This window comes from Taudactylus pleione, unplaced genomic scaffold, assembly GCF_031769625.1.
Source record: "Taudactylus pleione unplaced genomic scaffold, aTauple2 ptg000967l, whole genome shotgun sequence".
Classification (NCBI taxonomy): Eukaryota; Metazoa; Chordata; class Amphibia; order Anura; family Myobatrachidae; genus Taudactylus; species Taudactylus pleione.
Genome location: NW_028285368.1, coordinates 6,952,811 through 6,974,869, shown reverse-complemented (window position 1 = coordinate 6,974,869; position 22,059 = coordinate 6,952,811). Strand labels below are relative to the sequence as shown.

General features: G+C 37.2%; 11 non-coding genes and 76 pseudogenes across 11 annotated transcripts; all 87 read right to left on the bottom strand.

Annotated features, from left to right (window-relative positions):
* Positions 1–54: 54 nt before the first annotated feature.
* LOC148460695 (5S ribosomal RNA) lies at positions 55–173 on the bottom strand (annotated as a pseudogene).
* Positions 174–289: 116 nt separating this feature from the next.
* LOC148460694 (5S ribosomal RNA) lies at positions 290–408 on the bottom strand (annotated as a pseudogene).
* A 116-nt stretch (positions 409–524) lies between these two features.
* On the bottom strand, positions 525–643 carry LOC148460693 (5S ribosomal RNA; annotated as a pseudogene).
* Positions 644–759: 116 nt separating this feature from the next.
* LOC148460692 (5S ribosomal RNA) lies at positions 760–878 on the bottom strand (annotated as a pseudogene).
* Positions 879–994: 116 nt separating this feature from the next.
* Positions 995–1,113, bottom strand: LOC148460691 (5S ribosomal RNA; annotated as a pseudogene).
* A 116-nt stretch (positions 1,114–1,229) lies between these two features.
* LOC148460690 (5S ribosomal RNA) lies at positions 1,230–1,348 on the bottom strand (annotated as a pseudogene).
* A 115-nt stretch (positions 1,349–1,463) lies between these two features.
* Positions 1,464–1,582, bottom strand: LOC148460689 (5S ribosomal RNA; annotated as a pseudogene).
* A 116-nt stretch (positions 1,583–1,698) lies between these two features.
* Positions 1,699–1,817, bottom strand: LOC148460688 (5S ribosomal RNA; annotated as a pseudogene).
* Positions 1,818–1,932: 115 nt separating this feature from the next.
* On the bottom strand, positions 1,933–2,051 carry LOC148460687 (5S ribosomal RNA). Its single transcript, XR_015873076.1, has one exon. It is a non-coding gene; the product is annotated as a 5S ribosomal RNA (ribosomal RNA).
* A 116-nt stretch (positions 2,052–2,167) lies between these two features.
* On the bottom strand, positions 2,168–2,286 carry LOC148460686 (5S ribosomal RNA; annotated as a pseudogene).
* Positions 2,287–2,402: 116 nt separating this feature from the next.
* LOC148460685 (5S ribosomal RNA) lies at positions 2,403–2,521 on the bottom strand (annotated as a pseudogene).
* Positions 2,522–2,636: 115 nt separating this feature from the next.
* LOC148460684 (5S ribosomal RNA) lies at positions 2,637–2,755 on the bottom strand (annotated as a pseudogene).
* Positions 2,756–2,871: 116 nt separating this feature from the next.
* Positions 2,872–2,990, bottom strand: LOC148460683 (5S ribosomal RNA; annotated as a pseudogene).
* Positions 2,991–3,106: 116 nt separating this feature from the next.
* LOC148460682 (5S ribosomal RNA) lies at positions 3,107–3,225 on the bottom strand (annotated as a pseudogene).
* Positions 3,226–3,341: 116 nt separating this feature from the next.
* Positions 3,342–3,460, bottom strand: LOC148460681 (5S ribosomal RNA; annotated as a pseudogene).
* A 116-nt stretch (positions 3,461–3,576) lies between these two features.
* Positions 3,577–3,695, bottom strand: LOC148460680 (5S ribosomal RNA; annotated as a pseudogene).
* A 116-nt stretch (positions 3,696–3,811) lies between these two features.
* Positions 3,812–3,930, bottom strand: LOC148460679 (5S ribosomal RNA; annotated as a pseudogene).
* Positions 3,931–4,046: 116 nt separating this feature from the next.
* Positions 4,047–4,165, bottom strand: LOC148460678 (5S ribosomal RNA; annotated as a pseudogene).
* A 115-nt stretch (positions 4,166–4,280) lies between these two features.
* LOC148460677 (5S ribosomal RNA) lies at positions 4,281–4,399 on the bottom strand (annotated as a pseudogene).
* A 116-nt stretch (positions 4,400–4,515) lies between these two features.
* On the bottom strand, positions 4,516–4,634 carry LOC148460676 (5S ribosomal RNA). Its single transcript, XR_015873075.1, has one exon. It is a non-coding gene; the product is annotated as a 5S ribosomal RNA (ribosomal RNA).
* A 115-nt stretch (positions 4,635–4,749) lies between these two features.
* LOC148460675 (5S ribosomal RNA) lies at positions 4,750–4,868 on the bottom strand (annotated as a pseudogene).
* A 116-nt stretch (positions 4,869–4,984) lies between these two features.
* LOC148460674 (5S ribosomal RNA) lies at positions 4,985–5,103 on the bottom strand (annotated as a pseudogene).
* A 115-nt stretch (positions 5,104–5,218) lies between these two features.
* On the bottom strand, positions 5,219–5,337 carry LOC148460673 (5S ribosomal RNA; annotated as a pseudogene).
* Positions 5,338–5,688: 351 nt separating this feature from the next.
* On the bottom strand, positions 5,689–5,807 carry LOC148460672 (5S ribosomal RNA; annotated as a pseudogene).
* Positions 5,808–5,923: 116 nt separating this feature from the next.
* Positions 5,924–6,042, bottom strand: LOC148460671 (5S ribosomal RNA; annotated as a pseudogene).
* A 115-nt stretch (positions 6,043–6,157) lies between these two features.
* On the bottom strand, positions 6,158–6,276 carry LOC148460670 (5S ribosomal RNA; annotated as a pseudogene).
* A 116-nt stretch (positions 6,277–6,392) lies between these two features.
* LOC148460669 (5S ribosomal RNA) lies at positions 6,393–6,511 on the bottom strand (annotated as a pseudogene).
* Positions 6,512–6,627: 116 nt separating this feature from the next.
* On the bottom strand, positions 6,628–6,746 carry LOC148460668 (5S ribosomal RNA; annotated as a pseudogene).
* Positions 6,747–6,862: 116 nt separating this feature from the next.
* Positions 6,863–6,981, bottom strand: LOC148460667 (5S ribosomal RNA; annotated as a pseudogene).
* A 116-nt stretch (positions 6,982–7,097) lies between these two features.
* Positions 7,098–7,216, bottom strand: LOC148460666 (5S ribosomal RNA; annotated as a pseudogene).
* Positions 7,217–7,332: 116 nt separating this feature from the next.
* On the bottom strand, positions 7,333–7,451 carry LOC148460665 (5S ribosomal RNA; annotated as a pseudogene).
* Positions 7,452–7,567: 116 nt separating this feature from the next.
* Positions 7,568–7,686, bottom strand: LOC148460664 (5S ribosomal RNA; annotated as a pseudogene).
* Positions 7,687–7,802: 116 nt separating this feature from the next.
* LOC148460663 (5S ribosomal RNA) lies at positions 7,803–7,921 on the bottom strand (annotated as a pseudogene).
* Positions 7,922–8,037: 116 nt separating this feature from the next.
* LOC148460662 (5S ribosomal RNA) lies at positions 8,038–8,156 on the bottom strand (annotated as a pseudogene).
* Positions 8,157–8,272: 116 nt separating this feature from the next.
* On the bottom strand, positions 8,273–8,391 carry LOC148460661 (5S ribosomal RNA; annotated as a pseudogene).
* A 116-nt stretch (positions 8,392–8,507) lies between these two features.
* Positions 8,508–8,626, bottom strand: LOC148460660 (5S ribosomal RNA). The gene has a single exon (XR_015873628.1). It is a non-coding gene; the product is annotated as a 5S ribosomal RNA (ribosomal RNA).
* A 116-nt stretch (positions 8,627–8,742) lies between these two features.
* On the bottom strand, positions 8,743–8,861 carry LOC148460659 (5S ribosomal RNA; annotated as a pseudogene).
* A 116-nt stretch (positions 8,862–8,977) lies between these two features.
* Positions 8,978–9,096, bottom strand: LOC148460658 (5S ribosomal RNA; annotated as a pseudogene).
* Positions 9,097–9,446: 350 nt separating this feature from the next.
* LOC148460657 (5S ribosomal RNA) lies at positions 9,447–9,565 on the bottom strand (annotated as a pseudogene).
* Positions 9,566–9,680: 115 nt separating this feature from the next.
* Positions 9,681–9,799, bottom strand: LOC148460656 (5S ribosomal RNA). Its single transcript, XR_015873672.1, has one exon. It is a non-coding gene; the product is annotated as a 5S ribosomal RNA (ribosomal RNA).
* A 116-nt stretch (positions 9,800–9,915) lies between these two features.
* On the bottom strand, positions 9,916–10,034 carry LOC148460655 (5S ribosomal RNA; annotated as a pseudogene).
* Positions 10,035–10,151: 117 nt separating this feature from the next.
* On the bottom strand, positions 10,152–10,270 carry LOC148460654 (5S ribosomal RNA; annotated as a pseudogene).
* Positions 10,271–10,386: 116 nt separating this feature from the next.
* LOC148460653 (5S ribosomal RNA) lies at positions 10,387–10,505 on the bottom strand (annotated as a pseudogene).
* Positions 10,506–10,621: 116 nt separating this feature from the next.
* LOC148460652 (5S ribosomal RNA) lies at positions 10,622–10,740 on the bottom strand (annotated as a pseudogene).
* Positions 10,741–10,856: 116 nt separating this feature from the next.
* On the bottom strand, positions 10,857–10,975 carry LOC148460651 (5S ribosomal RNA; annotated as a pseudogene).
* A 116-nt stretch (positions 10,976–11,091) lies between these two features.
* LOC148460650 (5S ribosomal RNA) lies at positions 11,092–11,210 on the bottom strand (annotated as a pseudogene).
* A 350-nt stretch (positions 11,211–11,560) lies between these two features.
* On the bottom strand, positions 11,561–11,679 carry LOC148460649 (5S ribosomal RNA; annotated as a pseudogene).
* Positions 11,680–11,794: 115 nt separating this feature from the next.
* On the bottom strand, positions 11,795–11,913 carry LOC148460648 (5S ribosomal RNA). Its single transcript, XR_015873671.1, has one exon. It is a non-coding gene; the product is annotated as a 5S ribosomal RNA (ribosomal RNA).
* Positions 11,914–12,029: 116 nt separating this feature from the next.
* LOC148460647 (5S ribosomal RNA) lies at positions 12,030–12,148 on the bottom strand (annotated as a pseudogene).
* Positions 12,149–12,265: 117 nt separating this feature from the next.
* LOC148460646 (5S ribosomal RNA) lies at positions 12,266–12,384 on the bottom strand (annotated as a pseudogene).
* A 116-nt stretch (positions 12,385–12,500) lies between these two features.
* LOC148460645 (5S ribosomal RNA) lies at positions 12,501–12,619 on the bottom strand (annotated as a pseudogene).
* A 116-nt stretch (positions 12,620–12,735) lies between these two features.
* On the bottom strand, positions 12,736–12,854 carry LOC148460644 (5S ribosomal RNA; annotated as a pseudogene).
* Positions 12,855–12,970: 116 nt separating this feature from the next.
* On the bottom strand, positions 12,971–13,089 carry LOC148460643 (5S ribosomal RNA; annotated as a pseudogene).
* A 116-nt stretch (positions 13,090–13,205) lies between these two features.
* Positions 13,206–13,324, bottom strand: LOC148460642 (5S ribosomal RNA). The gene has a single exon (XR_015873627.1). It is a non-coding gene; the product is annotated as a 5S ribosomal RNA (ribosomal RNA).
* Positions 13,325–13,440: 116 nt separating this feature from the next.
* On the bottom strand, positions 13,441–13,559 carry LOC148460641 (5S ribosomal RNA; annotated as a pseudogene).
* A 116-nt stretch (positions 13,560–13,675) lies between these two features.
* LOC148460640 (5S ribosomal RNA) lies at positions 13,676–13,794 on the bottom strand (annotated as a pseudogene).
* A 350-nt stretch (positions 13,795–14,144) lies between these two features.
* Positions 14,145–14,263, bottom strand: LOC148460639 (5S ribosomal RNA; annotated as a pseudogene).
* Positions 14,264–14,378: 115 nt separating this feature from the next.
* LOC148460638 (5S ribosomal RNA) lies at positions 14,379–14,497 on the bottom strand. The gene has a single exon (XR_015873669.1). It is a non-coding gene; the product is annotated as a 5S ribosomal RNA (ribosomal RNA).
* Positions 14,498–14,613: 116 nt separating this feature from the next.
* On the bottom strand, positions 14,614–14,732 carry LOC148460637 (5S ribosomal RNA; annotated as a pseudogene).
* Positions 14,733–14,849: 117 nt separating this feature from the next.
* Positions 14,850–14,968, bottom strand: LOC148460636 (5S ribosomal RNA; annotated as a pseudogene).
* A 116-nt stretch (positions 14,969–15,084) lies between these two features.
* LOC148460635 (5S ribosomal RNA) lies at positions 15,085–15,203 on the bottom strand (annotated as a pseudogene).
* Positions 15,204–15,319: 116 nt separating this feature from the next.
* On the bottom strand, positions 15,320–15,438 carry LOC148460634 (5S ribosomal RNA; annotated as a pseudogene).
* Positions 15,439–15,554: 116 nt separating this feature from the next.
* Positions 15,555–15,673, bottom strand: LOC148460633 (5S ribosomal RNA; annotated as a pseudogene).
* Positions 15,674–15,789: 116 nt separating this feature from the next.
* Positions 15,790–15,908, bottom strand: LOC148460632 (5S ribosomal RNA). The gene has a single exon (XR_015873626.1). It is a non-coding gene; the product is annotated as a 5S ribosomal RNA (ribosomal RNA).
* A 116-nt stretch (positions 15,909–16,024) lies between these two features.
* Positions 16,025–16,143, bottom strand: LOC148460631 (5S ribosomal RNA; annotated as a pseudogene).
* Positions 16,144–16,259: 116 nt separating this feature from the next.
* On the bottom strand, positions 16,260–16,378 carry LOC148460630 (5S ribosomal RNA; annotated as a pseudogene).
* A 350-nt stretch (positions 16,379–16,728) lies between these two features.
* LOC148460629 (5S ribosomal RNA) lies at positions 16,729–16,847 on the bottom strand (annotated as a pseudogene).
* Positions 16,848–16,962: 115 nt separating this feature from the next.
* LOC148460628 (5S ribosomal RNA) lies at positions 16,963–17,081 on the bottom strand. The gene has a single exon (XR_015873668.1). It is a non-coding gene; the product is annotated as a 5S ribosomal RNA (ribosomal RNA).
* A 116-nt stretch (positions 17,082–17,197) lies between these two features.
* Positions 17,198–17,316, bottom strand: LOC148460627 (5S ribosomal RNA; annotated as a pseudogene).
* Positions 17,317–17,433: 117 nt separating this feature from the next.
* On the bottom strand, positions 17,434–17,552 carry LOC148460626 (5S ribosomal RNA; annotated as a pseudogene).
* Positions 17,553–17,668: 116 nt separating this feature from the next.
* On the bottom strand, positions 17,669–17,787 carry LOC148460625 (5S ribosomal RNA; annotated as a pseudogene).
* A 116-nt stretch (positions 17,788–17,903) lies between these two features.
* On the bottom strand, positions 17,904–18,022 carry LOC148460624 (5S ribosomal RNA; annotated as a pseudogene).
* Positions 18,023–18,138: 116 nt separating this feature from the next.
* Positions 18,139–18,257, bottom strand: LOC148460623 (5S ribosomal RNA). The gene has a single exon (XR_015873625.1). It is a non-coding gene; the product is annotated as a 5S ribosomal RNA (ribosomal RNA).
* A 116-nt stretch (positions 18,258–18,373) lies between these two features.
* Positions 18,374–18,492, bottom strand: LOC148460622 (5S ribosomal RNA; annotated as a pseudogene).
* Positions 18,493–18,608: 116 nt separating this feature from the next.
* LOC148460621 (5S ribosomal RNA) lies at positions 18,609–18,727 on the bottom strand (annotated as a pseudogene).
* A 350-nt stretch (positions 18,728–19,077) lies between these two features.
* Positions 19,078–19,196, bottom strand: LOC148460620 (5S ribosomal RNA; annotated as a pseudogene).
* Positions 19,197–19,311: 115 nt separating this feature from the next.
* LOC148460619 (5S ribosomal RNA) lies at positions 19,312–19,430 on the bottom strand. Its single transcript, XR_015873667.1, has one exon. It is a non-coding gene; the product is annotated as a 5S ribosomal RNA (ribosomal RNA).
* Positions 19,431–19,546: 116 nt separating this feature from the next.
* Positions 19,547–19,665, bottom strand: LOC148460618 (5S ribosomal RNA; annotated as a pseudogene).
* A 117-nt stretch (positions 19,666–19,782) lies between these two features.
* LOC148460617 (5S ribosomal RNA) lies at positions 19,783–19,901 on the bottom strand (annotated as a pseudogene).
* Positions 19,902–20,017: 116 nt separating this feature from the next.
* LOC148460616 (5S ribosomal RNA) lies at positions 20,018–20,136 on the bottom strand (annotated as a pseudogene).
* A 116-nt stretch (positions 20,137–20,252) lies between these two features.
* LOC148460615 (5S ribosomal RNA) lies at positions 20,253–20,371 on the bottom strand (annotated as a pseudogene).
* A 116-nt stretch (positions 20,372–20,487) lies between these two features.
* Positions 20,488–20,606, bottom strand: LOC148460614 (5S ribosomal RNA; annotated as a pseudogene).
* A 116-nt stretch (positions 20,607–20,722) lies between these two features.
* Positions 20,723–20,841, bottom strand: LOC148460613 (5S ribosomal RNA; annotated as a pseudogene).
* Positions 20,842–20,957: 116 nt separating this feature from the next.
* On the bottom strand, positions 20,958–21,076 carry LOC148460612 (5S ribosomal RNA; annotated as a pseudogene).
* A 109-nt stretch (positions 21,077–21,185) lies between these two features.
* Positions 21,186–21,304, bottom strand: LOC148460611 (5S ribosomal RNA; annotated as a pseudogene).
* Positions 21,305–21,420: 116 nt separating this feature from the next.
* Positions 21,421–21,539, bottom strand: LOC148460610 (5S ribosomal RNA; annotated as a pseudogene).
* Positions 21,540–21,655: 116 nt separating this feature from the next.
* LOC148460609 (5S ribosomal RNA) lies at positions 21,656–21,774 on the bottom strand (annotated as a pseudogene).
* Positions 21,775–22,059: the final 285 nt, after the last annotated feature.

Genomic DNA, 22,059 nt, shown 5'->3' with positions numbered 1-22,059 from the left:
TGAAAAAATTAAATGTAAAATGTAATTGAAAAGAATGTTATGGCTGAAAAAAATTACCTACAGCACCTGGTATTCCCAGGTGGTCTCCCATCCAAGTACTAACCATGCCCAACACTGCATAGCTTCCAAGATCAGACGAGATTGGGCATGTCCAGTGGGGTTTGGCTGTAGGTGCTCAAAACCATTAACTTTAGACCTCTTTTACTTCTTTACTCAAGTAAATTCATTGATAAGTTGAAAAAATTAAATGTAAAATGTAATAGAAAAGAATGTTATGGCAGTATAAAATTACCTGCAGCTCCTGGTATTCCCAGGTGGTCTCCCATCCAAGTACTAACCAGGCCCAACACTGCATAGCTTCCAAGATAAGACGAGATTGGGCATGTCCAGTGTGGTTTGGCTGTAGGTGCTCAAAAACATTAACTTTAGACCTCTATTACTTCTTAACTCAAGTAAATTGATTGACAAGTTGAAAAAATTAAATGTAAAATGTAATAGAAAAGAATGTTATGGCAGTATAAAATTACCTACAGCACCTGGTAATCCCAGGTGGTCTCCCATCCAAGTACTAACCAGGCCCAACACTGCATAGCTTCCAAGATCAAACGAGATTGGGCATGTCCAGTGTGGTTTGGCTGTAGGTGCTCAAAAACATTAACTTTAGACCTCTATTACTTCTTAACTCAAGTAAATTCATTGATAAGTTTAAAAAATTAATTGTAAAATGTAATAGAAAAGAATGTTATGGCAGTATAAAATTACCTACAGCACCTGGTATTCCCAGGTGGTCTCCCATTAAAGTACTAACCTTGCCCAACACTGAATAGCTTCCAAGATCAGACGAGATTGGGCATGTCCAGGGTGGTTTGGCTGTAGGTGCTCAAAAACATTAACTTTAGACTTCTTTTACTTCTTAACTCAAGTAAATTCATTGATAATTTGAAAAAATTAATTGTAAAATGTAATAGAAAAGAATGTTATGGCAGTATAAAATTACCTACAGCACCTGGTATTCCCAGGTGGTCTCCCATCTAAGTACTTACCAGGCCCAATACTGCATAGCTTCCAAGATCAGACGAGATTGGGCATGTCCAGTGTGGTTTGGCTGTAGGTGCTCAAAAACATTAACTTTAGACCTCTTTTACTTCTCAACTCAAGTAAATTCATTGATAAGTTGAAAAAATTAAATGTAAAATGTAATAGAAAAGAATGTTATGTCAGTATAAAATGACCTACAGCATCTGGGATTCCCAGGTGGTCTCCCATCCAAGTACTAACTAAGCCCAACACTGCATAGCTTCCAAGAGCAGATGAGATTGGGCATATCCAGTGTGGTTTGGCTGTAGGTGCTCAAAAACATTAACTTTAGACCTCTTCTACTTCTTTACTCAAGTAAATTCATTGATAAGTTTAAAAATGAAATGTAAAATGTAATAGAAAAGAATGTTATGGCAGTATAAAATTACCTACAGCAAATGGTATTACCAGGTGGTCTCCCATCCAAGTACTAACCAGGCCCAACACTGCATAGCTTCCAAGATCAGATGAGATTGGGCATGCCCAGTGTGGTTTGGCTGTAGGTGCTCAAAAACATTAACTTTAGACCTCTTTTACTTCTTAACTCAAGTAAATTCATTGATAAGTTGAAAAAATTTAATGTAAAATGTAATAGAAAAGAATGTTATGGCTGAATAAAATTACATACAGCACCTGGTATTCCCAGGTGGTCTCCCATCCAAGTCCGAACCAGGCCCAACACTGCATAGCTTCCAAGATCAGACGAGATTGGGCATGTCCAGTGTGGTTTGGCTGTAGGTGCTCAAAAACATTAACTTTAGTCCTCTTTTACTTCTTAACTCAAGTAAATTCATTGATAAGTTTAAAAATGAAATGTAAAATGTAATAGAAAAGAATGTTATGGCAGTATAAAATTACCTACAGCACCTGGTATTCCCAGGTGGTCTCCCATCCAAGTACTAACCAGGCCCAACACTGCATAGCTTCCAAGATCAGACGAGATTGGGCATGTCCAGTGTGGTTTGGCTGTAGGTGCTCAAAAACATTAACTTTAGACCTCTATTACTTCTTAACTCAAGTAAATTGATTGATAAGTTGAAAAAATTAATTGTAAAATGTAATAGAAAAGAATGTTATGGCAGTATAAAATTACCTACAGCACCTGGTATTCCCAGGTGGTCTCCCATCCAAGTACTAACCAGGCCCAACACTGAACAGCTTCCAAGATCAGACGAGATTGGGCATGTCCAGGGTGGTTTGGCTGTAGGTGCTCAAAAACATTAACTTTAGACCTCTTTTACTTCTTAACTCAAGTAAATTCATTGATAAGTTGAAAAAATTAAATGTAAAATGTAATAGAAAACAATGTTATGTCAGTATAAAATTACCTACAGCATCTGGTATTCCCAGGTGGTCTCCCATCCAAGTACTAACCAAGACCAACACTGCACAGCTTCCAAGATCAGATGAGATTGGGCATGTCCAGTGTGGTTTGGCTGTAGGTGCTCAAAAACTTTAACTTTAGACCTCTTTTACTTCTTAACTCAAGTAAATTCATTGATAAGTTTAAAAATGAAATGTAAAATGTAACAGAAAAGAATGTTATGGCAGTATAAAATTACCTACAGCTCCTGGTATTCCCAGGTGGTCTCCCATCCAAGTACTAACCTGACCCAACACTGCATAGCTTCCAAGAGCAGACGAGATTGGGCATGTCCAGTGTGGTTTGTCTGTAGGCACTCAAAAACATTAACTTTAGACCTCTTTTACTTCTTTACTCAAGTAAATTCATTGATAAGTTGAAAAAATTAAATGTAAAATGTAATAGAAAAGAATGTTATGGCAGTATAAAATTAACTACAGCATCTGGCATTCCCAGGTGGTCTCCCATCCAAGTACTAACCAGGCCCAATACTGCATAGCTTCCAAGATCAGACCAAATTGGGCATGTCCAGTTTGGTTTGGCTGTAGGTGCTCAAAAATTTTAACTTTAGACCTCTTTTACTTCTTAACTCAAGTAAATTCATTGATAAGTTGAAAAAATTAAATGTAAAATGTAATAGAAAAGAATGTTATGTCAGTATAAAATTACCTACAGCACCTGGTATTCCCAGGTGGTCTCCCATCCAAGTACTAACCAAGCCCAACACTGCACAGCTTCCAAGATCAGATTAGATTGGGCATGTCCAGTGTGGTTTGGCTGTAGGTACTCAAAAACTTTAACTTTAGAGATCTTTTACTTCTTAACTCAAGTAAATTCATTGATAAGTTGAAAAAATTTAATGTAAAATGTAATAGAAAAGAATGTTATGGCAGTATAAAATTACCTACAGCACCTGGTAATCCCAGGTGGTCTCCCATCCAAGTACTAACCAGGCCCAACACTGCATAGCTTCCAAGATCAAACAAGATTGGGCATGTCCAGTGTGGTTTGGCTGTAGGTGCTCAAAAACATTAACTTTAGACCTCTATTACTTCTTAACTCAAGTAAATTCATTGATAAGTTTAAAAAATTAATTGTAAAATGTAATAGAAAAGAATGTTATGGCAGTATAAAATTACCTACAGCACCTGGTATTCCCAGGTGGTCTCCCATTAAAGTACTAACCATGCCCAACACTGAATAGCTTCCAAGATCAGACGAGATTGGGCATGTCCAGGGTGGTTTGGCTGTAAGTGCTCAAAAACATTAACTTTAGACTTCTTTTACTTCTTAACTCAAGTAAATTCATTGATAAGTTGAAAAAATTAATTGTAAAATGTAATAGAAAAGAATTTTATGGCAGTATAAAATTACCTATAGCACCTGGTATTCCCAGGTGGTCTCCCATCCAAGTACTTACCAGGCCCAATACTGCATAGCTTCCAAGATCAGAAGAGATTGGGCATGTCCAGTGTGGTTTGGCTGTAGGTGCTCAAAAACATTAACTTTAGACCTCTTTTACTTCTCAACTCAAGTAAATTCATTGATAAGTTGAAAAAATTAAATGTAAAATGTAATAGAAAAGAATGTTATGTCAGTATAAAATGACCTACAGCATCTGGTATTCCCAGGTGGTCTCCCATCCAAGTACTAACTAAGCCCAACACTGCATAGCTTCCAAGAGCAGATGAGATTGGGCATATCCAGTGTGGTTTGGCTGTAGGTGCTCAAAAACATTAACTTTAGACCTCTTTTACTTCTTTACTCAAGTAAATTCATTGATAAGTTTAAAAATGAAATGTAAAATGTAATAGAAAAGAATGTTATGGCAGTATAAAATTACCTACAGCAAATGGTATTACCAGGTGGTCTCCCATCCAAGTACTAACCAGGCCCAACACTGCATAGCTTCCAAGATCAGATGAGATTGGGCATGCCCAGTGTGGTTTGGCTGTAGGTGCTCAAAAACATTAACTTTAGACCTCTTTTACTTCTTAACTCAAGTAAATTCATTGATAAGTTGAAAAAATTTAATGTAAAATGTAATAGAAAAGAATGTTATGGCAGTATAAAATTACCTACAGCACCTGGTATTCCCAGGTGGTCTCCCATCCAAGTACTAACCAGGCCCAACACTGCATAGCTTCCAAGATCAGACGAGATTGGGCATGTCCAGTGTGGTTTGGCTGTAGGTGCTCAAAATATTAACTTTAGACCTCTATTACTTCTTAACTCAAGTAAATTGATTGATAAGTTGAAAAAATGAATTGTAAAATGTAATAGAAAAGAATGTTATGGCAGTATAAAATTACCTAAAGCACCTGGTATTCCCAGGTGGTCTCCCATCCAAGTACTAACCAGGCCCAACACTGAATAGCTTCCAAGATCAGACGAGATTGGGCATGTCCAGGGTGGTTTGGCTGTAGGTGCTCAAAAACATTAACTTTAGACCTCTTTTACTTCTTAACTCAAGTAAATTAATAGATAAGTTGAAAAAATTAAATGTAAAATGTAATAGAAAAGAATGTTATGTCAGTATAAAATTACCTACAGCATCTGGTATTCCCAGGTGGTCTCCCATCCAAGTACTAACCAAGACCAACACTGCACAGCTTCCAAGATCAGATGAGATTGGGCATGTCCAGTGTGGTTTGGCTGTAGGTGCTCAAAAACTTTAACTTTAGACCTCTTTTACTTCTTAACTCAAGTAAATTCATTGATAAGTTTAAAAATGAAATGTAAAATGTAACAGAAAAGAATGTTATGGCAGTATAAAATTACCTACAGCTCCTGGTATTCCCAGGTGGTCTCCCATCCAAGTACTAACCTGGCCCAACACTGCATAGCTTCCAAGAGCAGACGAGATTGGGCATGTCCAGTGTGGTTTGTCTGTAGGCACTCAAAAACATTAACTTTAGACCTCTTTTACTTCTTTACTCAAGTAAATTCATTGATAAGTTGAAAAAATTAAATGTAAAATGTAATAGAAAAGAATGTTATGGCAGTATAAAATTAACTACAGCATCTGGCATTCCCAGGTGGTCTCCCATCCAAGTACTAACCAGGCCCAATACTGCATAGCTTCCAAGATCAGACCAAATTGGGCATGTCCAGTTTGTTTTGGCTGCAGGTGCTCAAAAATATTAACTTTAGACCTCTTTTACTTCTTAACTCAAGTAAATTCATTGATAAGTTGAAAAAATTAAATGTAAAATGTAATAGAAAAGAATGTTATGTCAGTATAAAATTACCTACAGCACCTGGTATTCCCAGGTGGTCTCCCATCCAAGTACTAACCAAGCCCAACACTGCACAGCTTCCAAGATCAGATTAGATTGGGCATGTCCAGTGTGGTTTGGCTGTAGGTACTCAAAAACTTTAACTTTAGAGATCTTTCACTTCTTAACTCAAGTAAATTCATTGATAAGTTGAAAAAATTTAATGTAAAATGTAATAGAAAAGAATGTTATGTCAGTATAAAATTACCTACAGCATCTGGTATTCCCAGGTGGTCTCCCATCCAAGTACTAACCAAGCCCAACACTGCACAGCTTCCAAGATCAGATGAGATTGGGCATGTCCAGTGTGGTTTGGCTGTAGGTGCTCAAAAACTTTAACTTTAGACCTCTTTTACTTCTTAACTCAAGTAAATTCATTGATAAGTTTAAAAATGAAATGTAAAATGTAACAGAAAAGAATGTTATGGCAGTATAAAATTACCTACAGCTCCTGGTATTCCCAGGTGGTCTCCCATCCAAGTACTAATCTGGCCCAACACTGCATAGCTTCCAAGAGCAGAGGAGATTGGGCATGTCCAGTGTGGTTTGGCTGTAGGCACTCAAAAACATTAACTTTAGACCTCTTTTACTTCTTTACTCAAGTAAATTCATTGATAAGTTGAAAAAATTAAATGTAAAATGTAATAGAAAAGAATGTTATTGCAGTATAAAATTAACTACAGCTCCTAGTATTCCCAGGTGGTCTCCCATCCAAGTACTAACCAGGCCCAACACTGCATAGCTTCCAAGATCAGACGAGATTGGGCATGTCCAGTGTGGTTTGGCTATAAGAGCTCAAAAACATGAACTTTAGACCTCTTTTACTTCTTAACTCAAGTTAATTCATTGATAAGTTGAAAAAATTAATTGTAAAATGTAAAAGAAAAGAATGTTATGGCAGTATAAAATTACCTACAGCACCTGGTATTCCCAGGTGGTCTCCCATCCAAGTACTAACCAGGCCCAATACTGCATAGCTTCCAAGATCAGACCAAATTGGGCATGTCCAGTTTGGTTTGGCTGTAGATGCTCAAAAATCTTAACTTTAGACCTCTTTTACTTCTTAACTCAAGTAAATTCATTGATAATTTGAAAAAATTAAATGTAAAATGTAATAGAAAAGAATGTTATGTCAGTATAAAATTACCTACAGCACCTGGTATTCCCAGGTGGTCTCCCATCCAAGTACTAACCATGCCCAACACTGCATAGCTTCCAAGATCAGACCAAATTGGGCATGTCCAGTTTGGTTTGGCTGTAGGTGCTCAAAAATATTAACTTTAGACCTCTTTTACTTCTTAACTCAAGTAAATTCATTGATAAGTTGAAAAAATTAAATGTAAAATGTAATTGAAAAGAATCTTATGGCTGAATAAAATTACCTACAGCACCTGGTATTCCCAGGTGGTCTCCCATCCAAGTACTAACCATGCCCAACACTGCATAGCTTCCAAGATCAGACGAGATTGGGCATGTCCAGTGGGGTTTGGCTGTAGGTGCTCAAAACCATTAACTTTAGACCTCTTTTACTTCTTTACTCAAGTAAATTCATTGATAAGTTGAAAAAATTAAATGTAAAATGTAATAGAAAAGAATGTTATGGCAGTATAAAATTACCTGCAGCTCCTGGTATTCCCAGGTGGTCTCCCATCCAAGTACTAACCAGATCCAACACTGCATAGCTTCCAAGATAAGACGAGATTGGGCATGTCCAGTGTGGTTTGGCTGTAGGTGCTCAAAAACATTAACTTTAGACCTCTATTACTTCTTAACTCAAGTAAATTGATTGATAAGTTGAAAAAATTAAATGTAAAATGTAATAGAAAAGAATGTTATGGCAGTATAAAATTACCTACAGCACCTGGTAATCCCAGGTGGTCTCCCATCCAAGTACTAACCAGGCCCAACACTGCATAGCTTCCAAGATCAAACGAGATTGGGCATGTCCAGTGTGGTTTGGCTGTAGGTGCTCAAAAACATTAACTTTAGACCTCTATTACTTCTTAACTCAAGTAAATTCATTGATAAGTTTAAAAAATTAATTGTAAAATGTAATAGAAAAGAATGTTATGGCAGTATAAAATTACCTACAGCACCTGGTATTCCCAGGTGGTCTCCCATTAAAGTACTAACCATGCCCAACACTGAATAGCTTCCAAGATCAGACGAGATTGGGCATGTCCAGGGTGGTTTGGCTGTAGGTGCTCAAAAACATTAACTTTAGACCTCTTTTACTTCTTTACTCAAGTAAATTCATTGATAAGTTGAAAAAATTAATTGTAAAATGTAATAGAAAAGAATGTTATGGCAGTATAAATTTACCTACAGCACCTGGTATTCCCAGGTGGTCTCCCATCCAAGTACTTACCAGGCCCAATACTGCATAGCTTCCAAGATCAGACGAGATTGGGCATGTCCAGTGTGGTTTGGCTGTAGGTGCTCAAAAACATTAACTTTAGACCTCTTTTACTTCTCAACTCAAGTAAATTCATTGATAAGTTGAAAAAATTAAATGTAAAATGTAATAGAAAAGAATGTTATGTCAGTATAAAATGACCTACAGCATCTGGTATTCCAAGGTGGTCTCCCATCCAAGTACTAACTAAGCCCAACACTGTATAGCTTCCAAGAGCAGATGAGATTGGGCATATCCAGTGTGGTTTGGCTGTAGGTGCTCAAAAACATTAACTTTAGACCTCTTTTACTTCTTTACTCAAGTAAATTCATTGATAAGTTGAAAAAATTAAATGTAAAATGTAATAGAAAAGAATGTCATGGCAGTATAAAATTACCTACAGCACCTGGTATTCCCAGGTGGTCCCCCATCTAAGTACTAACCAGGCCCAACACTGCATAGCTTCCAAGATCAGACGAGATTGGGCATGTCCAGTGTGGTTTGGCTGTAGGTGCTCAAAAACATTAACTTTAGACCTCTATTACTTCTTAACTCAAGTAAATTCATTGAAAAGTTGAAAAAATTAATTGCAAAATGTAATAGAAAAGAATGTTATGGCAGTATAAAATTACCTACAGCACCTGGTATTCCCAGGTGGTCTCCCATCCATGTACTTATCAGGCCCAATACTGCATAGCTTCCAAGATAAGACGAGATTGGGCATGTCCAGATTGGTTTGGCTGTAGGTGCTCAAAAACATTAAGTTTAGACCTCTTTTACTTCTTAACTCAAGTAAATTCATTGATAAGTTGAAAAAATTAAATGTAAAATGTAATAGAAAAGAATGTTATGTCAGTATAAAATTACCTACAGCACCTGGTATTCCCAGGTGGTCTCCCATCCAAGTACTAACCAAGCCCAACACTGCACAGCTTTCAAGATCAGATGAGATTGGGCATGTCCAGTGTGGTTTGGCTGTAGGTGCTCAAAAACTTTAACTTTAGACCTCTTTTACTTCTTAACGCAAGTAAATTCATTGATAAGTTTAAAAATGAAATGTAAAATGTAACAGAAAAGAATGTTATGGCAGTATAAAATTACCTACAGCAAATGGTATTACCAGGTGGTCTCCCATCCAAGTACTAACCAGGCCCAACACTGCATAGCTTCCAAGACCAGATGAGATAGGGCATGCCCAGTGTGTTTTGGCTGTAGGTGCTCAAAAATATTAACTTTAGACCTCTTTTACTTCTTAACTCAAGTAAATTCATTGATAAGTTGAAAAAATTTAATGTAAAATGTTATAGAAAAGAATGTTATGGCTGAATAAAATTACATACAGCACCTGGTATTCCCAGGTGGTCTCCCATTCAAGTACTAACCAGGCCTAACACTGCATAGCTTCCAAGATCAGACGAGATTGGGCATGTCCAGTGTGGTTTGGCTGTAGGTGCTCAAAAACATTAACTTTAGTCCTCTTTTACTTCTTAACTCAAGTAAATTCATTGATAAGTTTAAAAATGAAATGTAAAATGTAATAGAAAAGAATGTTATGGCAGTATAAAATTACCTACAGCACCAGGTATTCCCAGGTGGTCTCCCATCCAAGTACTAACCAGGCCCAACACTGCATAGCTTCCAAGATCAGATGAGATTGGGCATGTCCAGTGTGGTTTGGCTATAGGTGCACAAAAACTTTAACTTTAGACCTCTTTTACTTCTTTACTCAAGTAAATTCATTGATAAGTTGAATAAATCAAATGTAAAATGTAATAGAAAAGAATGTTATGGCAGTATAAAATTACCTACAGCACCTGGTATTCCCAGGTGGTCTCCCATCCAAGTTCTAACCAGGCCCAACACTGAATAGCTTCCAAGATCAGACGAGATTGGGCATGCCCAGTGTGGTTTGGCTGTAGGTGCTCAAAAACATTAACTTTAGACCTCTTTTACTTCTTAACTCAAGTACATTCTATTGATAAGTTGAAAAAATGAAATGTAAAATGTAACAGAAAAGAATGTTATGGCAGTATAAAATTACCTACAGCTCCTGGTATTCCCAGGTGGTCTCCCATCCAAGTACTAACCAGGCCCAACACTGCATAGCTTCCAAGATCAGACGAGATTGGGCATGTCCAGTGTGGTTTGGCTGTAGGTGCTCAAAAACATTAACTTTAGACCTCTATTACTTCTTAACTCAAGTAAATTGATTGATAAGTTGAAAAAATTAATTGTAAAATGTAATAGAAAAGAATGTTATGGCAGTATAAAATTACCTACAGCACCTGGTATTCCCAGGTGGTCTCCCATCCAAGTACTAACCAGGCCCAACACTGAATAGCTTCCAAGATCAGATGAGATTGGGCATGTCCAGGGTGGTTTGGCTGTAGGTGCTCAAAAACATTAACTTTAGACCTCTTTTACTTCTTTACTCAAGTAAATTCATTGATAAGTTGAAAAAATTAAATGTAAAATGTAACAGAAAAGAATGTTATGGCAGTATAAAATTACCTACAGCTCCTGGTATTCCTAGGTGGTCTCCCATCCAAGTACTAACCTGGCCCAACACTGCATAGCTTCCAAGATCAGACGAGATTGGGCATGTCCAGTGTGGTTTGGCTGTAGGTGCTCAAAAACATTAACTTTAGACCTCTATTACTTCTTAACTCAAGTAAATTCATTGAAAAGTTGAAAAAATTAATTGCAAAATGTAATAGAAAAGAATGTTATGGCAGTATAAAATTACCTACAGCACCTGGTATTCCCAGGTGGTCTCCCATCCATGTACTTATCAGGCCCAATACTGCATAGCTTCCAAGATAAGACGAGATTGGGCATGTCCAGATTGGTTTGGCTGTAGGTGCTCAAAAACATTAACTTTAGACCTCTTTTACTTCTTAACTCAAGTAAATTCATTGATAAGTTGAAAAAATTAAATGTAAAATGTAATAGAAAAGAATGTTATGTCAGTATAAAATTACCTACAGCACCTGGTATTCCCAGGTGGTCTCCCATCCAAGTACTAACCAAGCCCAACACTGCACAGCTTTCAAGATCAGATGAGATTGGGCATGTCCAGTGTGGTTTGGCTGTAGGTGCTCAAAAACTTTAACTTTAGACCTCTTTTACTTCTTAACGCAAGTAAATTCATTGATAAGTTTAAAAATGAAATGTAAAATGTAACAGAAAAGAATGTTATGGCAGTATAAAATTACCTACAGCAAATGGTATTACCAGGTGGTCTCCCATCCAAGTACTAACCAGGCTCAACACTGCATAGCTTCCAAGACCAGATGAGATAGGGCATGCCCAGTGTGTTTTGGCTGTAGGTGCTCAAAAATATTAACTTTAGACCTCTTTTACTTCTTAACTCAAGTAAATTCATTGATAAGTTGAAAAAATTTAATGTAAAATGTTATAGAAAAGAATGTTATGGCTGAATAAAATTACATACAGCACCTGGTATTCCCAGGTGGTCTCCCATTCAAGTACTAACCAGGCCTAACACTGCATAGCTTCCAAGATCAGACGAGATTGGGCATGTCCAGTGTGGTTTGGCTGTAGGTGCTCAAAAACATTAACTTTAGTCCTCTTTTACTTCTTAACTCAAGTAAATTCACTGATAAGTTTAAAAATGAAATGTAAAATGTAATAGAAAAGAATGTTATGGCAGTATAAAATTACCTACAGCACCAGGTATTCCCAGGTGGTCTCCCATCCAAGTACTAACCAGGCCCAACACTGCATAGCTTCCAAGATCAGATGAGATTGGGCATGTCCAGTGTGGTTTGGCTATAGGTGCACAAAAACTTTAACTTTAGACCTCTTTTACTTCTTTACTCAAGTAAATTCATTGATAAGTTGAATAAATCAAATGTAAAATGTAATAGAAAAGAATGTTATGGCAGTATAAAATTACCTACAGCAACTGGTATTCCCAGGTGGTCTCCCATCCAAGTTCTAACCAGGCCCAACACTGAATAGCTTCCAAGATCAGACGAGATTGGGCATGCCCAGTGTGGTTTGGCTGTAGGTGCTCAAAAACATTAACTTTAGACCTCTTTTACTTCTTAACTCAAGTACATTCTATTGATAAGTTGAAAAAATGAAATGTAAAATGTAACAGAAAAGAATGTTATGGCAGTATAAAATTACCTACAGCTCCTGGTATTCCCAGGTGGTCTCCCATCCAAGTACTAACCAGGCCCAACACTGCATAGCTTCCAAGATCAGACGAGATTGGGCATGTCCAGTGTGGTTTGGCTGTAGGTGCTCAAAAACATTAACTTTAGACCTCTATTACTTCTTAACTCAAGTAAATTGATTGATAAGTTGAAAAAATTAATTGTAAAATGTAATAGAAAAGAATGTTATGGCAGTATAAAATTACCTACAGCACCTGGTATTCCCAGGTGGTCTCCCATTAAAGTACTAACCATGCCCAACACTGAATAGCTTCCAAGATCAGACGAGATTGGGCATGTCCAGGGTGGTTTGGCTGTAGGTGCTCAAAAACATTAACTTTAGACCTCTTTTACTTCTTTACTCAAGTAAATTCATTGATAAGTTGAAAAAATTAATTGTAAAATGTAATAGAAAAGAATGTTATGGCAGTATAAAATTACCTACAGCACCTGGTATTCCCAGGTGGTCTCCCATCCAAGTACTTACCAGGCCCAATACTGCATAGCTTCCAAGATCAGACGAGATTGGGCATGTCCAGTGTGGTTTGGCTGTAGGTGCTCAAAAACATTAACTTTAGACCTCTTTTACTTCTCAACTCAAGTAAATTCATTGATAAGTTGAAAAAATTAAATGTAAAATGTAATAGAAAAGAATGTTATGTCAGTATAAAATGACCTACAGCATCTGGTATTCCAAGGTGGTCTCCCATCCAAGTACTAACTAAGCCCAACACTGTATAGCTTCCAAGAGCAGATGAGATTGGGCATATCCAGTGTGGTTTGGCTGTAGGTGCTCAAAAACATTAACTTTAGACCTCTTTTACTTCTTTACTCAAGTAAATTCATTGATAAGTTGAAAAAATTAAATGTAAAATGTAATAGAAAAGAATGTCATGGCAGTATAAAATTACCTACAGCACCTGGTATTCCCAGGTGGTCCCCCATCTAAGTACTAACCAGGCCCAACACTGCATAGCTTCCAAGATCAGACGAGATTGGGCATGTCCAGTGTGGTTTGGCTGTAGGTGCTCAAAAACATTAACTTTAGACCTCTATTACTTCTTAACTCAAGTAAATTCATTGAAAAGTTGAAAAAATTAATTGCAAAATGTAATAGAAAAGAATGTTATGGCAGTATAAAATTACCTACAGCACCTGGTATTCCCAGGTGGTCTCCCATCCATGTACTTATCAGGCCCAATACTGCATAGCTTCCAAGATAAGACGAGATTGGGCATGTCCAGATTGGTTTGGCTGTAGGTGCTCAAAAACATTAAGTTTAGACCTCTTTTACTTCTTAACTCAAGTAAATTCATTGATAAGTTGAAAAAATTAAATGTAAAATGTAATAGAAAAGAATGTTATGTCAGTATAAAATTACCTACAGCACCTGGTATTCCCAGGTGGTCTCCCATCCAAGTACTAACCAAGCCCAACACTGCACAGCTTTCAAGATCAGATGAGATTGGGCATGTCCAGTGTGGTTTGGCTGTAGGTGCTCAAAAACTTTAACTTTAGACCTCTTTTACTTCTTAACGCAAGTAAATTCATTGATAAGTTTAAAAATGAAATGTAAAATGTAACAGAAAAGAATGTTATGGCAGTATAAAATTACCTACAGCAAATGGTATTACCAGGTGGTCTCCCATCCAAGTACTAACCAGGCTCAACACTGCATAGCTTCCAAGACCAGATGAGATAGGGCATGCCCAGTGTGTTTTGGCTGTAGGTGCTCAAAAATATTAACTTTAGACCTCTTTTACTTCTTAACTCAAGTAAATTCATTGATAAGTTGAAAAAATTTAATGTAAAATGTTATAGAAAAGAATGTTATGGCTGAATAAAATTACATACAGCACCTGGTATTCCCAGGTGGTCTCCCATTCAAGTACTAACCAGGCCTAACACTGCATAGCTTCCAAGATCAGACGAGATTGGGCATGTCCAGTGTGGTTTGGCTGTAGGTGCTCAAAAACATTAACTTTAGTCCTCTTTTACTTCTTAACTCAAGTAAATTCATTGATAAGTTTAAAAATGAAATGTAAAATGTAATAGAAAAGAATGTTATGGCAGTATAAAATTACCTACAGCACCAGGTATTCCCAGGTGGTCTCCCATCCAAGTACTAACCAGGCCCAACACTGCATAGCTTCCAAGATCAGATGAGATTGGGCATGTCCAGTGTGGTTTGGCTATAGGTGCACAAAAACTTTAACTTTAGACCTCTTTTACTTCTTTACTCAAGTAAATTCATTGATAAGTTGAATAAATCAAATGTAAAATGTAATAGAAAAGAATGTTATGGCAGTATAAAATTACCTACAGCACCTGGTATTCCCAGGTGGTCTCCCATCCAAGTTCTAACCAGGCCCAACACTGAATAGCTTCCAAGATCAGACGAGATTGGGCATGCCCAGTGTGGTTTGGCTGTAGGTGCTCAAAAACATTAACTTTAGACCTCTTTTACTTCTTAACTCAAGTACATTCTATTGATAAGTTGAAAAAATGAAATGTAAAATGTAACAGAAAAGAATGTTATGGCAGTATAAAATTACCTACAGCTCCTGGTATTCCCAGGTGGTCTCCCATCCAAGTACTAACCAGGCCCAACACTGCATAGCTTCCAAGATCAGACGAGATTGGGCATGTCCAGTGTGGTTTGGCTGTAGGTGCTCAAAAACATTAACTTTAGACCTCTATTACTTCTTAACTCAAGTAAATTGATTGATAAGTTGAAAAAATTAATTGTAAAATGTAATAGAAAAGAATGTTATGGCAGTATAAAATTACCTACAGCACCTGGTATTCCCAGGTGGTCTCCCATTAAAGTACTAACCATGCCCAACACTGAATAGCTTCCAAGATCAGACGAGATTGGGCATGTCCAGGGTGGTTTGGCTGTAGGTGCTCAAAAACATTAACTTTAGACCTCTTTTACTTCTTTACTCAAGTAAATTCATTGATAAGTTGAAAAAATTAATTGTAAAATGTAATAGAAAAGAATGTTATGGCAGTATAAAATTACCTACAGCACCTGGTATTCCCAGGTGGTCTCCCATCCAAGTACTTACCAGGCCCAATACTGCATAGCTTCCAAGATCAGACGAGATTGGGCATGTCCAGTGTGGTTTGGCTGTAGGTGCTCAAAAACATTAACTTTAGACCTCTTTTACTTCTCAACTCAAGTAAATTCATTGATAAGTTGAAAAAATTAAATGTAAAATGTAATAGAAAAGAATGTTATGTCAGTATAAAATGACCTACAGCATCTGGTATTCCAAGGTGGTCTCCCATCCAAGTACTAACTAAGCCCAACACTGTATAGCTTCCAAGAGCAGATGAGATTGGGCATATCCAGTGTGGTTTGGCTGTAGGTGCTCAAAAACATTAACTTTAGACCTCTTTTACTTCTTTACTCAAGTAAATTCATTGATAAGTTGAAAAAATTAAATGTAAAATGTAATAGAAAAGAATGTCATGGCAGTATAAAATTACCTACAGCACCTGGTATTCCCAGGTGGTCCCCCATCTAAGTACTAACCAGGCCCAACACTGCATAGCTTCCAAGATCAGACGAGATTGGGCATGTCCAGTGTGGTTTGGCTGTAGGTGCTCAAAAACATTAACTTTAGACCTCTATTACTTCTTAACTCAAGTAAATTCATTGAAAAGTTGAAAAAATTAATTGCAAAATGTAATAGAAAAGAATGTTATGGCAGTATAAAATTACCTACAGCACCTGGTATTCCCAGGTGGTCTCCCATCCATGTACTTATCAGGCCCAATACTGCATAGCTTCCAAGATAAGACGAGATTGGGCATGTCCAGATTGGTTTGGCTGTAGGTGCTCAAAAACATTAAGTTTAGACCTCTTTTACTTCTTAACTCAAGTAAATTCATTGATAAGTTGAAAAAATTAAATGTAAAATGTAATAGAAAAGAATGTTATGTCAGTATAAAATTACCTACAGCACCTGGTATTCCCAGGTGGTCTCCCATCCAAGTACTAACCAAGCCCAACACTGCACAGCTTTCAAGATCAGATGAGATTGGGCATGTCCAGTGTGGTTTGGCTGTAGGTGCTCAAAAACTTTAACTTTAGACCTCTTTTACTTCTTAACGCAAGTAAATTCATTGATAAGTTTAAAAATGAAATGTAAAATGTAACAGAAAAGAATGTTATGGCAGTATAAAATTACCTACAGCAAATGGTATTACCAGGTGGTCTCCCATCCAAGTACTAACCAGGCCCAACACTGCATAGCTTCCAAGACCAGATGAGATAGGGCATGCCCAGTGTGTTTTGGCTGTAGGTGCTCAAAAATATTAACTTTAGACCTCTTTTACTTCTTAACTCAAGTAAATTCATTGATAAGTTGAAAAAATTTAATGTAAAATGTTATAGAAAAGAATGTTATGGCTGAATAAAATTACATACAGCACCTGGTATTCCCAGGTGGTCTCCCATTCAAGTACTAACCAGGCCTAACACTGCATAGCTTCCAAGATCAGACGAGATTGGGCATGTCCAGTGTGGTTTGGCTGTAGGTGCTCAAAAACATTAACTTTAGTCCTCTTTTACTTCTTAACTCAAGTAAATTCATTGATAAGTTTAAAAATGAAATGTAAAATGTAATAGAAAAGAATGTTATGGCAGTATAAAATTACCTACAGCACCAGGTATTCCCAGGTGGTCTCCCATCCAAGTACTAACCAGGCCCAACACTGCATAGCTTCCAAGATCAGATGAGATTGGGCATGTCCAGTGTGGTTTGGCTATAGGTGCACAAAAACTTTAACTTTAGACCTCTTTTACTTCTTTACTCAAGTAAATTCATTGATAAGTTGAATAAATCAAATGTAAAATGTAATAGAAAAGAATGTTATGGCAGTATAAAATTACCTACAGCACCTGGTATTCCCAGGTGGTCTCCCATCCAAGTTCTAACGAGGCCCAACACTGAATAGCTTCCAAGATCAGACGAGATTGGGCATGCCCAGTGTGGTTTGGCTGTAGGTGCTCAAAAACATTAACTTTAGACCTCTTTTACTTCTTAACTCAAGTACATTCTATTGATAAGTTGAAAAAATGAAATGTAAAATGTAACAGAAAAGAATGTTATGGCAGTATAAAATTACCTACAGCTCCTGGTATTCCCAGGTGGTCTCCCATCCAAGTACTAACCAGGCCCAACACTGCATAGCTTCCAAGATCAGACGAGATTGGGCATGTCCAGTGTGGTTTGGCTGTAGGTGCTCAAAAACATTAACTTTAGACCTCTATTACTTCTTAACTCAAGTAAATTGATTGATAAGTTGAAAAAATTAATTGTAAAATGTAATAGAAAAGAATGTTATGGCAGTATAAAATTACCTACAGCACCTGGTATTCCCAGGTGGTCTCCCATCCAAGTACTAACCAGGCCCAACACTGAATAGCTTCCAAGATCAGATGAGATTGGGCATGTCCAGGGTGGTTTGGCTGTAGGTGCTCAAAAACATTAACTTTAGACCTCTTTTACTTCTTTACTCAAGTAAATTCATTGATAAGTTGAAAAAATTAAATGTAAAATGTAACAGAAAAGAATGTTATGGCAGTATAAAATTACCTACAGCTCCTGGTATTCCTAGGTGGTCTCCCATCCAAGTACTAACCTGGCCCAACACTGCATAGCTTCCAAGAGCAGACGAGATTGGGCATGTCCAGTGTGGTTTGTCTGTAGGCACACAAAAACATTAACTTTAGACCTCTTTTACTTCTTTAATCAAGTAAATTCATTGATAAGTTGAAAAAATTAAATGTAAAATGTAATAGAAAAGAATGTCATGGCAGTATAAAATTACCTACAGCACCTGGTATTCCCAGGTGGTCCCCCATCTAAGTACTAACCAGGCCCAACACTGCATAGCTTCCAAGATCAGACGAGATTGGGCATGTCCAGTGTGGTTTGGCTGTAGGTGCTCAAAAACATTAACTTTAGACCTCTATTACTTCTTAACTCAAGTAAATTCATTGAAAAGTTGAAAAAATTAATTGCAAAATGTAATAGAAAAGAATGTTATGGCAGTATAAAATTACCTACAGCACCTGGTATTCCCAGGTGGTCTCCCATCCATGTACTTATCAGGCCCAATACTGCATAGCTTCCAAGATAAGACGAGATTGGGCATGTCCAGATTGGTTTGGCTGTAGGTGCTCAAAAACATTAACTTTAGACCTCTTTTACTTCTTAACTCAAGTAAATTCATTGATAAGTTGAAAAAATTAAATGTAAAATGTAATAGAAAAGAATGTTATGTCAGTATAAAATTACCTACAGCACCTGGTATTCCCAGGTGGTCTCCCATCCAAGTACTAACCAAGCCCAACACTGCACAGCTTTCAAGATCAGATGAGATTGGGCATGTCCAGTGTGGTTTGGCTGTAGGTGCTCAAAAACTTTAACTTTAGACCTCTTTTACTTCTTAACGCAAGTAAATTCATTGATAAGTTTAAAAATGAAATGTAAAATGTAACAGAAAAGAATGTTATGGCAGTATAAAATTACCTACAGCAAATGGTATTACCAGGTGGTCTCCCATCCAAGTACTAACCAGGCTCAACACTGCATAGCTTCCAAGACCAGATGAGATAGGGCATGCCCAGTGTGTTTTGGCTGTAGGTGCTCAAAAATATTAACTTTAGACCTCTTTTACTTCTTAACTCAAGTAAATTCATTGATAAGTTGAAAAAATTTAATGTAAAATGTTATAGAAAAGAATGTTATGGCTGAATAAAATTACATACAGCACCTGGTATTCCCAGGTGGTCTCCCATTCAAGTACAAACCAGGCCTAACACTGCATAGCTTCCAAGATCAGACGAGATTGGGCATGTCCAGTGTGGTTTGGCTGTAGGTGCTCAAAAACATTAACTTTAGTCCTCTTTTACTTCTTAACTCAAGTAAATTCATTGATAAGTTTAAAAATGAAATGTAAAATGTAATAGAAAAGAATGTTATGGCAGTATAAAATTACCTACAGCACCAGGTATTCCCAGGTGGTCTCCCATCCAAGTACTAACCAGGCCCAACACTGCATAGCTTCCAAGATCAGATGAGATTGGGCATGTCCAGTGTGGTTTGGCTATAGGTGCACAAAAACTTTAACTTTAGACCTCTTTTACTTCTTTACTCAAGTAAATTCATTGATAAGTTGAATAAATCAAATGTAAAATGTAATAGAAAAGAATGTTATGGCAGTATAAAATTACCTACAGCACCTGGTATTCCCAGGTGGTCTCCCATCCAAGTTCTAACCAGGCCCAACACTGAATAGCTTCCAAGATCAGACGAGATTGGGCATGCCCAGTGTGGTTTGGCTGTAGGTGCTCAAAAACATTAACTTTAGACCTCTTTTACTTCTTAACTCAAGTACATTCTATTGATAAGTTGAAAAAATGAAATGTAAAATGTAACAGAAAAGAATGTTATGGCAGTATAAAATTACCTACAGCTCCTGGTATTCCCAGGTGGTCTCCCATCCAAGTACTAACCAGGCCCAACACTGCATAGCTTCCAAGATCAGACGAGATTGGGCATGTCCAGTGTGGTTTGGCTGTAGGTGCTCAAAAACATTAACTTTAGACCTCTATTACTTCTTAACTCAAGTAAATTGATTGATAAGTTGAAAAAATTAATTGTAAAATGTAATAGAAAAGAATGTTATGGCAGTATAAAATTACCTACAGCACCTGGTATTCCCAGGTGGTCTCCCATCCAAGTACTAACCAGGCCCAACACTGAATAGCTTCCAAGATCAGATGAGATTGGGCATGTCCAGGGTGGTTTGGCTGTAGGTGCTCAAAAACATTAACTTTAGACCTCTTTTACTTCTTTACTCAAGTAAATTCATTGATAAGTTGAAAAAATTAAATGTAAAATGTAACAGAAAAGAATGTTATGGCAGTATAAAATTACCTACAGCTCCTGGTATTCCTAGGTGGTCTCCCATCCAAGTACTAACCTGGCCCAACACTGCATAGCTTCCAAGAGCAGACGAGATTGGGCATGTCCAGTGTGGTTTGTCTGTAGGCACACAAAAACATTAACTTTAGACCTCTTTTACTTCTTTACACAAGTAAATTCATTGATAAGTTGAAAAAATTAAATGTAAAATGTAATAGAAAAGAATGTTATGGCAGTATAAAATTAACTACAGCATCTGGCATTCCCAGGTGGTCTCCCATCCAAGTACTAACCAGGCCCAATACTGCATAGCTTCCAAGATCAGACCAAATTGGGCATGTCCAGTTTGGTTTGGCTGTAGGTGCTCAAAAATATTAACTTTAGACCTCTTTTACTTCTTAACTCAAGTAAATTCATTGATAAGTTGAAAAAATTAAATGTAAAATGTAATAGAAAAGAATGTTATGGCTGAATAAAATTACCTACAGCACCTGGTATTCCCAGGTGGTCTCCCATCCAAGTACTAACCAGGCCCAACACTGCACAGCTTCCAAGATCAGACGAGATTGGGCATGTCCAGTGGGGTTTGGCTGTAGGTGCTCAAAAACATTAACTTTAGACCTCTTTTACTTCTTTTCTCAAGTAAATTCATTGATAAGTTGAAAAAATTAAATGTAAAATGTAATAGAAAAGAATGTTATGGCAGTATAAAATTACCTAGAGCTCCTGGTATTCCCAGGTGGTCTCCCATCCAAGTACTAACCAGGCTCAACACTGCATAGCTTCCAAGATAAGACGAGATTGGGCATGTCCAGTGTGGTTTGGCTGTAGGTGCTCAAAAACATTAACTTTTGACCTCTATTACTTCTTAACTCAAGTAAATTGATTGATAAGTTGAAAAAATTAAATGTAATAGAAAAGAATGTTATGGCAGTATAAAATTACCTACAGCACCTGGTATTCCCAGGTGGTCTCCCCTCCAAGTACTAACCAGGCCCAACACTGCATAGCTTCCAAGATCAAACGAGATTGGGTATGTCCAGTGAGGTTTGGCTGTAGGTGCTCAAAAACATTAACTTTAGACCTCTATTACTTCTTATCTCAAGTAAATTCATTGATAAGTTGAAAAAATGAATTGTAAAATGTAATAGAAAAGAATGTTATGGCAGTATAAAATTACCTACAGCACCTGGTATTCCCAGGTGGTCTCCCATCCAAGTACTTATCAGGCCCAATACTGCATAGCTTCCAAGATAAGACGAGATTGGGCATGTCCAGTGTGGTTTGGCTGTAGGTGCTCAAAAACATTAACTTTAGACCTCTTTTACTTCTTAACTCAAGTGAATTCATTGATAAGTTGAAAAAATTAAATGTAAAATGTAATAGAAAAGAATGTTATGTCAGTATAAAATTCCCTACAGCACCTGGTATTCCCAGGTGGTGTCCCATCCAAGTACTAACCAAGCCCAACACTGCACAGCTTCCAAGATCAGATGAGATTGGTCATGTCCAGTGTGGTTTGGCTGTAGGTGCTCAAAAACTTTAACTTTATACCTCTTTTACTTCTTAACGCAAGTAAATTCATTGATAAGTTTAAAAATGAAATGTAAAATGTAACAGAAAAGAATGTTATGGCAGTATAAAATTACCTACAGCAAATGGTATTACCAGGTGGTCTCCCATCCAAGTACTAACCAGGCCCAACACTGCATAGCTTCCAAGATCAGATGAGATTGGGCATGCACAGTGTGTTTTGTCTGTAGGTGCTCAAAAACATTAACTTTAGACTTCTTTTACTTCTTAACTCAAGTAAATT